The following is a 14,540-nucleotide window of genomic DNA, read 5'->3' as shown; positions in this document are numbered from 1 at the left end:
CCTCTTTCCCTCTCACGCAAGTCTGCTCGCTTGTTAAATTACTAAACCTAAAAAAAATATATATATATATAAATATATATATATATATATATCCTTGGTGTACCTGTTTACTTGCTTGCTCGGGCACAAGGGTCGACAAGAATCTACGGCGAAAAGTATAATTCACGACGAAGAACAAGGTTGCTTTAGTGTTTCGCGCAAGCAGCCCCGCTGTAATACGGAGCCTTTGTAATCCCTGCAAACCAAGAAAATGTCTTAAATCGGGGAAATAAGATATTTCGTGAACAACTTTGAATTCATTGTACACAGTCGTATCGAAAAAATCATTGTCAGAAACGGCATTTTTTCAGCCTAACATTCCACGTACGGTGATTGAATTTCGTAAATTTTTATCGTGTTACTAACTGTGACGGTGGATTTCAAGCTACTTAATCTTTTTCAAATATTGAATAGGCAATATTGACTTGTGTCCCTAGTACATACTTGTACGTTGTGAATACTGTGAATAAATTTAAAATCACGAAATATAATTAATTTTTCGATCTGAATACATTCATCTTTCAATCTATAAGTAATCTCATTTCGTACGTCCTGAGTACTAGAGTAAGATGCCACCAAAGTTAAATCCTGTTATTCAATCGTATTAACCGAAGTAATTAAAATCAACGAGGTTCTAATGTGTACGATATTTGATAAACATTTTTACGTAGAAAGCGTAGAGAGAATTCGGGACAATTTCGAACGTAAAAACGTTCAACAACCTCGGCATGCAGTGTCTAGACGAAGTGCGACCTACGATTGCAACGGGTGAATAAATTATCATTGCAGGGTAAAAAAATGCGGAGTAATACCGGCTTCGGAGGGACGAACGAACGGACGGGCGTGTATAGAAATGCTCGATCCGCGACTCGTTGATGAAAATTCATGAAACAATGAATAATAATTATTACACAGCTATGTCGGTATATAATAATGCAAATTGCCGCGTTGAAGAAGTAGGGGAAAATTCATCAAAATATTGCCGCTTGAGAGCCGCAGGTGGGTGGCTGCAGTGCCTAAACAGTTGGCGACCGAGCGGTGATAGGAGGGAAAACTGCGAAGAGAATGTGTGTAATATATTAAAAAGAGGGATGGAGGGGATCGCGTGGAAAGTGTTCGTGAAAATCTTGAATGAAAGTAAGTTTAATCACTTTATCTCTTGTAGAGACACGTTAAATCTACCACGCGGATTTCGACGGACTTAAAGATTTTTCCGTCACTGATCACGAATCCGTCATCAGAATTTCGACACCGTTGTTGTTGAGAGTCGAAATTGCCATTTTTTGTATAATTTGGGTGCGGAATTTAATCTGCTGAACGGACTTTGACGAGATTTTATATGGATTTTTTACTAAATATTTCGTTGTTTTGTGTTTTGTATTATTTATTCAAAGATCAAACCTGAAGAAATTTTTCTTTCGATATACCTTATTCGATCAACAAACGATCAAGAGCGATTATTAGTGTTGTGTCGAATTACACAGGTCGGCAAAAAAATAAAAATAAAAATTTCGAGTTTCTACTGGGATAAATGAATTTTGATTCTATACATCTAATAATAGCCAAAACCTTTACTTATTACTTATGAAGTTTGTTTTTGTCTTTTTTACCTTGATAAATAAGTCTTGAAGTTTTTGGTTGAGGTACTCATTCGGAAGAAAAAGAAAAACGTTTTCACCAAGATGTGATAGACTTCACCGTGATTAACGTTATCAGGGTTAGTATAACGAGAGAGAGAGAGAGAGTAGTGTAACAAAAGTCCATACGAGAATAGAAGAAGTACGAAGAATATTCGTTTTTAAACTTTGTCTATCAATTCTTTTACACTTGTGGTTTATTATGGCTTGTTCTTTTTGAATGAAAGTGATTCGAATGTGAAACTAAGTTTGTTTAATTGTTATTTACTATAAATGTTTGAGAAAATAGTTAATTTTTCTTAAAATCCAAAATTTCGTTCTCGTTTTTACGAAAACAAACTTTTTCTATTAAAAATATTTTTTCATCTATCAGTTAGACAGAAGAAATCAAAAATTGACATTCAGAACCAAGACTCGAAATTCGCGTTGACCGGTGTTATCATCAGTTGAGGTTTGCAAACGAATAGAGTTACACCCATCAGAGTTATCAAGTCATTAGAAATCTGTATTTCTATCAAATAATGTGCCCCTCTTTTTTTTGACGTTATCGTTAGAAGTAAATTCTCTGAATTATCGAAGTGAGCGTATCTACTTTGCGAAAATCTACTTCCGCAAGGCCCGTTTTATCTATCACCTTGTCCGAATACCTCGGCAAGCTTCCTTGTGGATTTTCTAGAACTGCGTCACCTTGAGAAAATCAACTTTTACACAGTTTTCATACGAGGTAATCAACATCCGCAAGACTGGCATTGTTTATCACCTTGCCTGGGTTCCCCGACAAGCTTCCTTGTGGATTTATCAGAATCTATCACCTTGTCAAGTTTCATTAACAAGTCACATTGTTGACTTCCGAGAAGCTTATCCATACGATCGATCGTATCTATCTTATTTATCTAAATTTAACGTTAGCATTCATCCCTCCTATGCCTGTTACCTGTACAAATGATGAAACACCCTAGATACGAGTAAAGGTATCTTTCTTACACTTTATGTAAGTCTTCCGAGCCAATTGATCGAGCAGAAACATAAGAAAAACATTTTTGGCACAATATCTGCTTTTTTGTGATCGTGACGCAATTTAATTTAAAGAAAAAACACGTATTTTTCATACTTTATTTGTGTACAACAATTACGAATTTAATAATTTCGTAAAAAAAGAAACCGTTCAACTTATGTTTAAAAACTATCCCGAAGACTTAATAGCTCGAAAGTGCAACTCTTATTGCTTAATGTGCAAAAAATACACAAGAAAAACCCTCATAAAATGAAGTGGCACTTTCCCTAAGGGGTTCATACTGCCTGCAGGATATCAAATCATTAGTGCAGTCACTCTTTGAGCGTGCACTTCAAAAGTAGCTAATTAAATCGCTGAAACGGATTGCTTTGCCAAACTCCTAATAGTCCAGTCGATAGGGAGTGAAAAAGGTGATGCAGTAATGATTTTGATACATGGTATTTAGTTCCGGACTCCGATAAAAAATCTACATTTTGGATCTTGGTGGGAGAGGAGGCAGCGTGCTTCACCACCTTGGATTAAAGGTACAAAAATTGTTTTTTTCAAAATAATTTTAGAAGGGTTGATCCTACGACAAAACCGTCTAATACAAATTAGAAGAAGACTCTTTTTTTTCTGTAAATCTGATAAGTAACGAGTTACAGTAACGGAAACGGAATATTCTTTCAAAAAATCACATGAAAATGAAAATATTAATAACATTACCATTTTTGTATAAAATTATAAATGTTTATATAGCAATAACGTCGCAATAACATTATGCGTATAGCAAAATTTTGGAAAAACCAATTCTTTGTACCTTTAATCCAAGATGGCGGACCGTGCTGACCCAGCTCCCCACAAGATTGAAAACTTGAATTTTTCATCGGGGCCCAGAACTAAATAACATATACCAAAATCAGTACTACCCCATATTTTATAGGGCAAAAACCCCTATTGACTGGACTATAAGGGTCCTAAAATTTTAGGTAATTCGACAAAACTATTGACTGGGTATTACGTTTAAGCACGATCTCTTTTGTAACGAAGTAATATCCGAACATGAGTTATTTGCAATTTGTCGTCGGACTCGAAGCCTATTCTTAAATCTTCGTATTCGAGGTAGGATAGTACTTGATACAGTATAGTGAAATTTTTCAACGATAAGCGAAGTCAACAGGTTCTAAACTGGCATTTCATTCGAGAATGTTACATGGATAAAATCTTCAATTATCGTCTGATAATTGTTCGGCTTCAACTTCATTGAGAGTCGGAATTGTTTCGTTTGCAGCCACTTTGATTCGAAACCGCACATCATGGAAATTGCACCCCGTAGGGGTCTCATGGCAAGGAAAACATGACAGACAATAAAAAGGGACGGTTTTTCAGTATGAACAGAATGAAAAAAAAAAAAAAAAATACTCAACTCGCATCGCGATGGCTGTCCACGAAGCAGCTCAGTGACGTTGGAATGGAATGATTCTAATCAATGGAGACAAGAGAAGATGAGTTTATGGACATGCTTTGTATTCATGGCTAGAAAAATCGTCCATGAAGGCAAAATGAACCAAGCTGATATTCCGCGTTGCCTTAGTGATGCCATGATTGTGGCGGGGGCTGATCACTGTCACTACAGTCGGTGGCAGTAGTAGTGGTGTCTAAAAAAGAAGGGGCGAGAAACGTTCCAAGCTCGCAGGATCATTCGGGGGTGGAGAAGGGCAACAAGAAAAGGCGGCCCTAAAGGAGAACGTTTCTTGTCATTTTTGTAAGAGTAAGCGTTGGTCGTTTTTTATCCCTAATAATATCGTGGAGACCGTGGCAGATCGCAGGGTTGACCCTGCAAAAGCTAGCGAATGCGGTGAAAATGTATAAAAGAAAGAATGGATTCAGAAGGATAAAGAAAGAAATGGAAAACGAGAGGAAGAGGATGGAGAAAAAAGTTAATACCAAGGTCAGATCGGTTCGTATCTGGAAATCTTTGAAGTGTCTCCGACAAAGACGTCTTCCGTTTCCCGTTTCTCATCTCGGCTCTCTTCTTCTCACTCTTTCTCTCTCCCTCTCTCTCTCTCCCAAGCTCTCTCTCTCTCTTTCATTCACACCCTTCTTCCACTCTCTTTTTGTCATTCCATGTCGCCCTCACTGATTTCGGTCCTCATATCTTCCACGGGCTCCTATTTTCTTTACTTTTATTTTACCGTTTCCTCATCAGAAATATCACAGCGTGTTTCAAGTCGGGAAAATATTTACGCTCAAGTTTTAACGAGTTAAACGATTGGGATTATCGAAAACTTGAACAATTTTTCTGAGTTACACTTTATAAGTATGAAGGCTTCTTTTACCTAATTCTTCCAATTAAATTCGTAGATGTGGCTTAGATGTAAAAGTGATCTTCTTTTTCTGCATACCTGTATTTCACGTCAATCTTTCAAATCTTCTCTCTAAACCTGCGAAATTTGTTCTGTTTTCGTTGCAGATTACTTTCTGAATAAACATTCAACTCTTCCATCCTGAATAAGCTGAGAATATCATCGAACAGTAATGCACAAAATATGAAACCACCAAACGCAAAACTGACAGTGAGATAGAATGCGTCAATTTAGGTTTTCGAGTTTCAATCTTCTTTATGACTTTCATGGCTTTTTTCACAGGAAAGTAACAGTACTACATATTATTCGGTTTAGAAAATACTCTGCATATAACTGCAATCGAAATTCACTAGGATGAGTTCGTTTAACGTTGAATTACTTATGAATTATTATCATCAATTGCCGGATTGTTTCTATTGGCAAGAGTTATCAGCTACTAGTAACTGCAGTAACAAATCGGAATATCAGCCATGGACTTATCCAACAGTACAATGTTGTAATGTTTTAAATAACGATTGAATATGAAGGTAAATAGATTAACGGAGAAAAGTGCACAAGATTAAGGTTAAGGCAAGGTCAAGAAAGAAATATTATTCATTTATTCAGCTACTGTTAACGAGTCATATCATCAAGTTAATCCTATAACACAAAATGAATCCTACTTGTGGCAAGCCAACAAACTTGGCTTGATACTTCCGAAAACGAAATACAAATGACAGCACAGAGTGTATAGATAAAAGTATACTTGGATTTTACCAAAAAACCGACAAACATTATAAATAATGAAATACATACAGCATAAAACAATGACCATTAACATTTATATTGGCGAGTAGAGCATTTTATGACGTCCATAGTATTGTGTATTATTTAGACTGTTAAAATGATTCTCCTTCTTTTCCGTTAAGCGAAGAATTAATTGGGTGGTTGATTGATCACCTGTTTATAATTGTCTTATGAAATTAAACTTTCGGTTTTTTTTCTATTCCTACTATTAATTTTTAATAGAATACATCGTCACAATATGATCCCAGTGTTTGGTCAATGCACTGTTCGATTACTGCGAGTGACTTAGGACAAATTCAAAGGTCAATTTCCGGACAGTTTCCGTTAATCCCAAAAATAATTTTTTCACAAAATTGGAAAATACATTTGCCACAATACGTATCGTATAATAGAGTATAATGCAAGAAATAGTTTCAGGCGAAATTTGTATGGCATCAAGGATGAAAGTACTCGTATTTTGGATATTGGCAACTGATGGCTAGATTAAACACAAATTGGTAGACGCAAAAGATGATTTTTTTTTTTTTGTGCATTCCTGAATTTTGATTTGTTTTTTTCTTTTGCCTTAACGTTTGCACGTATCTATTGTCCTTAATCCGTGCTGAAATTTTTTTTTAAGCATACAGTATTGGCGAATTTAAAACGATGTAATATTCTTTATAATTTTGGTTTAAGCGCGAAAGTTGAGGTGTATAAATAAGTCTTTCATCTCACTATCAGCTATTTGTATAATGACTACGTGTTTTCTGTTTGGTCTTACACGTTACTTGCAAAATCTCAAAAATGAAACCCTTGTATCGTATAGAACGTTATCTTTTGTATTTTTTTTCGATCCTGAGATATTCGCCTGGAGTGATTCAAACCGGCCACCTGGTATACATATATATACCTATATATCTTCAGATCAGAGGAGTCCAGTTTGCAGGTATTGCCGGCGCCTTGGAGTTTTACTTTGAAATTCCTGGTCCAATTAATAAAGAATCTTCGTGTGCTGGCTTAGAGGCAGGTTGTTTCATCCGTGAACTTTACAGGAGCAAAGCAAATGATGCGGAACAAGAAAACCGAAAGGTCAATAAAAAGAACGATTGATCATCCTGCAAGCTGCGTCTTGCATGAGATCATGTTCGATGCATGCGGTGTACAATCGGCTGTGTTCTGAATATCTGAAACTTTACTATAATCAATGAGAATGAACTTTATTGGTCGTGATGGATAACTACAATTCGACGAACGATATTCGAGGCTGCGAGGAAACTATTTAGCATTTTGATGAACCGATATAAAACCAGATATTACAGATATTACAGTCCTAGAACTTGAAAGTGGTTCTTTCTGTACTCCGCGCATGCGCATTAACAGTTTCACTCTACCGTTATGGAAACAGGTACTTTGTGTAAGGAAAAGATGCATGGAAAAACGCGTGAAACATACTCGCGTTATATAAATCGTCCCATCAGATTTTCTTTCAACACGTGTTACTGATCCACCTCACTTCAACTCCTTATTTTTAATCCTACAGTTGCGATGAAAATTTATTCTTCTGCTTTTCTTTCTTAATTTCTGAACACGTGACTCAAGTTTCTCCTATAAACCAATTATTGTACTATTCAAAAATCGTGACCAACGGTACATTTTTTTTTCCCCCATTATAATTACCATATAGTTGAATAGAAATTTTTGCCGACGTTGCTTGGAATGGCCGTTGGTAATGGTTCCCAGGCTGGCACAGAATACGAGTTCCGAAATATTCTTAATCGGAATAAGATATCGAAAGAAAAAGGAAGCTCGAGGCTTCGAACATGCAACACGCCACTTCAAAAATCGTATAGCTCAACCGTACTAAAGGGTGTTTTGAATATCTGAAACACTTCGAAGACCCCTGATACTGCGGAACCCCGTGCTGCGTTTTTACACATTGAACCAACGGAATTCATGGCCCAATAAAAGGGGCAGTGCGCCGTTTCGCTCTCAGCACGTTACATCCAAAAGCTCGTTTTTATTTTATCCATATTCCTGCCTTTTTTTTCTTACAGTCGTGAAAATCCCCGTTACGTGAAAAGAATACGCTTCCACTTTGCCAAAAGCTTACGAAACTATACGATATTTACTGAGAAAAAAAGATTACTTCACCGCATACTTTGTGAGATAATACGAAACTGGTACGCCAAATGTCTGTAACGTACCTATATTGGGTAAATTTTAGGTAAGAAGTACACCTGACTACAAACACAATTCAAAAAATAAAACGATTTTGAATGATTACGCATGAGTTAAGTGAATTTAAATGACTTTTTTACGCAGTATACGATAAAACTAACTTTGAGCTGGTATAATACATCTGATATGAATTTTTTAGAATCTCGATAAAGATTGTAAAATTTCCTTGAATACGTGAAAAATTTTTTACGAATACGTGACGTGTACGTAAGGTGAACATCGTCGATAAGAGATTAAAAATACGGCTGCTAAAAGTGCAATTTTTACATCGAAGCCCGTCACCGAGATGAATTGCGGGGAGTGCTCTGCACGGAAATGCATATCGCGGAATGTCGAAGCTTGGGAGCAGAGTGCAGTTTGCACAGTTTAATAAATTCTTTCGCGGAGCGGACAGCAAGACTTTCTGCTCGTACATATTGGCTGAATATGAACGTTCGGCGACTCATTCGTTCGCGGATAGCCAGATACCAACCCCTCGGTGGGGCTCGTAATTTGCATACACACGCGTTTGCACGAACCTGTGTGAATACCTAGCCTGGAGATGCAGATGGAGCAGCGTGGTTGCAAAAGTTCGAGCTGCAGCGAGGCACCCGGAAGCGCTTTTAAAGTAGAATTTAATTTATGAAAATTTCAAATTTATCACGCTGAACTCGCGTGCTTTCCGGCTTCTCGCGGTATGCCGCGAACTATTTTTCACCTCGGGATATTCTTTCGGACGTCCCTTAGAGCGATGCCAAAACCACGGTAACCAATCAACGGAGCCTCGCCTAAGGTACACCTCTGAAGCTGTAGAACGTTTCGCGTCACAGGGTATATATACCCTCTATGGATAATACATTCCGGTTGGAACGGCGTTGTTCCTCTGTTGGTTTTTGCTTTCACTCTTTGTTCTCCACCCCGTAGAAGCTACCTTGACGCTTATGCGTCCACCTTTTGTTCCGGAGGTCCCGGTAATTGGACTGAGGAGAGTGCAAAGGTCAGACAAAAATAGAAGCGGAAAAGTGAAGGCCGAAAGCAACTGGAGCCGAAACAAAGCGTCCGTTGCAAATTTTCATCCTCAGATTCTGCGATATTGACTTTTTTCAACTGCTATCCTGACCTCGCGGTGAACCAAGGGAGGCTGAATCAGGGTGAGGTTAGTGAAATCGACTTGCTGTCAGGGGAGGTTTTTTATGCCTAACTTATAACCGGCTGAGCTGCAGGGATGATCGAACATCTCGTGGCAACGATCGGAAAACAAGTTGTGGCAAAACCGTATAGCCTAAGTTTGAATGATTGTAATCTTAGCTGTCCAGATTTCCATTCTCCGCCTGGTTTTGTGTTGAACCCTATTACTCTTATCGTATTTAAATTGATGGAAGAGTTGCGCGGTTATTTCTTTATTTCACCTTCGGAACGTATACTTCTTTACCTTATAGCTATGTACCGATAGTGAAACAAGTTCTCCGTGTAACGCTTTATTTTAAGCTAACAATCTGGGAATCTGCATGAATTTTAGTGAACAAAATGGTGTTGAGATTAACATAAACTAGTTTGTGATTTTCCTGCAACGATTCTTAATGTAATTGAATACTGTTTAACTGTTCGCTGAAAAATTCTATTTCATAGGAAAAGGTAAAGTATACGTACATTATACAGACAAAGCTGAAAGCAAATAATAGCAATTGACTATTGTTAGATAGAAGTTGAAAGCGAGCCTCTTTCAACAGAATAATTTGCCACTGTAAAGTTTCAAGCTGATTGTCAGTCTCATTTTAAATACTCGTTAAAAAATAAGATATGCTGGACTGGCTGGAATGGCGACAGTATAAAGTATACTGCGGTAGCAAAAATTTTGCAAATTTAGAACGAAACGAGTTATTTGCAATCTAAATAACCCATTAGGAAGACTCGCAATATTCTTGCTGTTGTGACAATTCTTTTTCTACCGTCTACGTTGGTATTATTCTTGATGGTACTGCGAGTTTTTTTTTTTTTTTATTTTTTTCTGCAGATTGCCTGACTACTGAAAAAAGGAATCCACTTAGCATAAACATAGAAAGTTTTATTAACAACGTTTTTGCTGAAGACAGTTAACAAATTCCGAAGCGTTATTTGGACAATAAAATCTTCAACAAAATTGCATCGGTGCATGCAATGTGTATAGGATTACAAGTAAGATACCCACGTAAATATTGTTAATCAAATCAACGATAAACTTGACATCATAAGACAAGGTCATTTCTTCATTTTCCTATAATACTTGGTTAATCGCTGGTGACCTGATCGGAAAGTTTTCAGAAAGTCAAAATCGTCATGAGAGACTAGTTTCTTCTGCTGACTTAAGTATGAGCATGAAAATGACTATGAGGCCAACAAATCTGAATTTTTTCCATTTGTAAAAGTTGAATCATACTAGTCCGTTTATGGTATTCGTAATTCGGGCTGATTTGTATGAAGAAAGGGATCTTTTTGTTTTGAAGGTTTCACACGACGATGTGAAATAGGATTTTCCACGTAATTGAGCATTTTTCAGCGGCACATTGAACTTCATTATGATTCAGAATATTTTGTATTAACTCATCGGGTAGAAAATTTATGTACATATTCATGAAAATCGTTGTGACGTGAAGTGCCAAGAAAATTGGAGCTGAGTAACGAAAGGATTTGTGGGTTGTTTCTCCCTTTTCACCCGTCTACAACTCTGATGTAGTATTATTTCAAAATGGTTCGACTGTCGTGAAAATTCTTATTTATTCACCAATTGTAGAAGGTATTGTATGCAGACTTTGCCAAAAAAAAACTATATCAGACACCGGATAAAAATAACGACGATATTTTTGATGTAATATTACTGTCTGCTCAATTAGAAACCAGTTACAGTTGATGCAAGAGGCTCGTATCTTTGGGGTAAAAATTTTACTGTATAAATCACAAGATCCATTGAACCACTCTTGGATTTCCACTTCAAACGCTAAACGCATGCTTCTGCCTCAAGTTAGCTTAGGAGAAGGGGATATTCGTCGAGGTGAAATATTGTTCTAGAATAAATTGCTTAGCAAGTCTTAAGCTTCTCAAGATAACGTCTATCGGGATGACTTTGTTTTCCATTCTAAAAGCTTTAATCACTGTTCATTGGAAGGAATTTATAGTTGGTCCTTGTACCGTTCGTGGTACATCTCACGGGATTTTCTTCGCCTATAATTATTCATGAACCCAATAATGAATTTCCCAAGTATCTTCGACAGTCAATACATCGGCGGATATTAATGGCTGCCCTAACTCAGGGCAATAATTAATGCGCTTACACAACCCATTTATAGGGGCTATTCATTTTCCATAAACAGGGTGAGGTGATTCACCCTCGTTGAAGTTAGCTTCGGTTGAATCTGCAAGGTGAATTTATAGAAAATAAATCTCCAATGGAGGATGTTCACGCAAAGAGATCTTCGGAAATAGATAGACAGGCAACACTTTGTCCCTTCGGAAAAAACGTCGCGGTAACGTGTGAGTAATACTGCACGAAATAACTTCCGCACTCTGTGCACAGCGCGGTTTTAAGACTAGAATGGGTTTGTCATAAAAAGCTGAGTAATAAAGTATTTTATCGTCTTTTCCTCAAGAAGGTGTGTAACGTACAATGCGAAGACGCCGAGCACCGTACACCGTCTTCTTGGCATGACTGATACTTGGTTAGCATCGTTAACTGTGAATAGAATTATTACATACGATCCAGGTAACAGTGTAATCATGTTCTAGTGGCGGTTAAGACGAGGTAGATAGCATTTTTATTAATAATCTCAGTACGGTTCTTCGTTGACGGTGAATGACTATCCGTCATGTGGCGCAAGCACCTTTCAACCGAGACGTGATCCTCCTAATTTTCTCAATTTCAAGAGAATTCATTTTCATTTCACCTTGCACGGCTCAAGTTTCGCAAACCACAAAAAGAGGTCGACCAGTTCAACGAAAACGGCTAACTTTTACCAAGCGTACGAAATTTGGCACCGATAACAGACAATGCAACAAGTGTTATTATTACCAACTGATGTAATATGTGCGGTGAGATACATTTTCTTGTTTCACCCTGTGTACTAGTGAGTGTTGATGAAATTAGACGTACCATGTAAATGGAAGAAAATTAACGTAGCTTATTGGCCTTACTTCAAATATTCACCTGGAGATCTTCTGATTCTGCTGATAATTGAATTTTGAATACGGTGACGATCATACGTCAGTCTTTCCTAGAAAAATCGTATATAGGGTTGGAATAGCGAATAAAGATGCGTATTGATTGCAAGAAAATATTAATTACTCACGAAAATGCCAATCATAATATTATTTACCCTCGACTTTGATGAATTACTGGTTATTATTACCGCCAAAACTGCAAGTTGTTGAATTGCGTGAAAGGTCTTATACTGAAAACCTCACATTTCTCTGATTAACTGAATCTGAACTTATACCTTCAATATCATTCTCGCACGGGCGAGAATCGAGTACCAATATTCTCATTAAATCGAATCGAATTCTTACGAAGAAAGTTGAACCATATTCATAATATTCCGCGTCCTTGTAAATGCTGCTAGAAATCATTACAATACTAGGTATGTAAGAAAACTACATTATGGAAGACGCTTATTTCGTCCATCACTTTTCACTTCGTTTATAAGAAAATCACTAACACTAACGATAAGTGTAGCTTTTGTGATGATCCTAGTCAACATGCTCTTTCCATCGACATCATGGTGAATTTTCATGAAACGTTCCGTGAGAATGATTAAGGAAAAGGCCTGAGCTCATACCTGAAAACTAGGTTAATCAGTTCCCTACCTCAATTCCAAGGGATGATGAGATGCAGATTACCATTGATGTGCAATTTCAAACTCTTGACAGGGGTTACTAGGTTTTCAAATCCACGAGTGCATGTTAATTCTGGCGTGATCAAATGTGACGTGATGAGTTTGGGGTTTGTCAAGCATATTCTCCCCACATTACCTTCGATCGATCCTTTGACACAAGGTGGATCGCGTGAAACAAGTTGTTCAAACAAATTCAGATAAACTGATGTGGTGGGTTCAAGGGCATTTCCGTCTTCTTGAAAATGGTTCAAAGTCTGCTTATTACTTGACTCGATACTCTTTGAAGTTCCAAATAATTAACGACAGTATCAGGATCTTGTCTTCGGATATTGATACGATATTATTATTCCTCGTTTCTTTCATTTACATTTCATCGCCACGTGAAGCATCCCTTTAAATACGGTATTCCTCGTGTACCGTTTCTCGGCGATTCAAGGGCAACGGACTTGTAATCGCTCTTTGGATGTCCAGCCTCAAAAGGGGTTACGAAGAGGGCTGAATGAGACTACTTTGTATCCACTGAGCCGAGAGGAAACCTGTAAATGTTCACATCGTACAACAATTATATAACTCTATATAACTCTCGCTTATATAAATGAACACGAGCACATACGTAGGTGTAAAAACGTCCTCACCCCTGTTCTTGCAGTGAACTTCCAACAAACAGATGTGATTAATGCCTTGAATAGTGTTTGACACTTTTGGCTTTACAAATACGAAACAAGAAGCTCCAACCTCGCTTCGCGGTAGGCGCATGAAATTTAGTCCGACCCCGAATCCACTAGGATGAACAACTTCATTCGAGTATGCGAGAAATTATACTACTTACACAAAGTCCGAACTCGTGACGCATTCGCACTTACCAATTGCTATTACTCAATTTCGTTGTGTTTGCCATCGTCTAGCTCTCGGGATTCCCCTCATTTCAGAATCCTCTTCATTGGTGCCTGTATGTCCGGGTACACAATGAGAGATATTGCCTTTCTTTATTGGGTGCGTATGATTTACGACCACGAATCGGTATAAGCTCGAGATCGGTGTAATTATGCTCGTCGTCACCGAAGTTGATAATGTACTAAATTCACTGTAACGAGAGCATTACGAAAGACCTAACAATCACGTAAATATCGTCATTTGTACTCTATTTTCCTGTAACTGCGACAATAATTTGATCGTTTGCTCTGCTATTTTATTATAAGAAGTACGACGTTAAGTTTATCTGCTTTTTGTACGACTGGTAGCGTAATATAATGGATCAGACACGAGCGAATGGGATGAAAATAACCATAAATTATCGAGTGTGTGTGGGTAAACAAAAAGAGTTACGGACCTTTAGAAATAGCATGATTGTATATAAAAGTACTAGGAAAAAAATATTTCCAGGCGTTTACTTTTCACAGAAAGACAGCTCATGACCTGAAATTATTACAGTAATGGCGGCCAAGTATTTTGGCCAGCAAATTTGACCGACTATTTTGTAACGCATGTTCCGCACTAAATTGAATTTATTGGAAAAGAGTTAGCAGTTTTGAAGCCCCTGCTGCAAAGTAAAGAATCTTTATCTTTAAACTTGGTATATCAGGAGCGATTCAAAACGTGAATGTTCAGTAGAAATTTGAAATTAACATTCATACAAGTAAAAAAAAATTTGAGCGTGACT

The 14,540-nt window shown here is 37.4% G+C and overlaps 1 protein-coding gene across 1 annotated transcript in view; it reads left to right on the top strand.

Annotated features, from left to right (window-relative positions):
* Positions 1–14,540, top strand: part of LOC124188036 (alpha-2A adrenergic receptor) — a 253,740-nt gene that overhangs the window by 132,013 nt on the left and 107,187 nt on the right. The gene's annotated exons all lie outside the window — the stretch shown is intronic.

The sequence above is a fragment of the Neodiprion fabricii genome, chromosome 1 (assembly GCF_021155785.1).
Source record: "Neodiprion fabricii isolate iyNeoFabr1 chromosome 1, iyNeoFabr1.1, whole genome shotgun sequence".
NCBI classification, from domain to species: Eukaryota; Metazoa; Arthropoda; class Insecta; order Hymenoptera; family Diprionidae; genus Neodiprion; species Neodiprion fabricii.
This window is presented reverse-complemented; position numbering and strand designations above follow the sequence as displayed.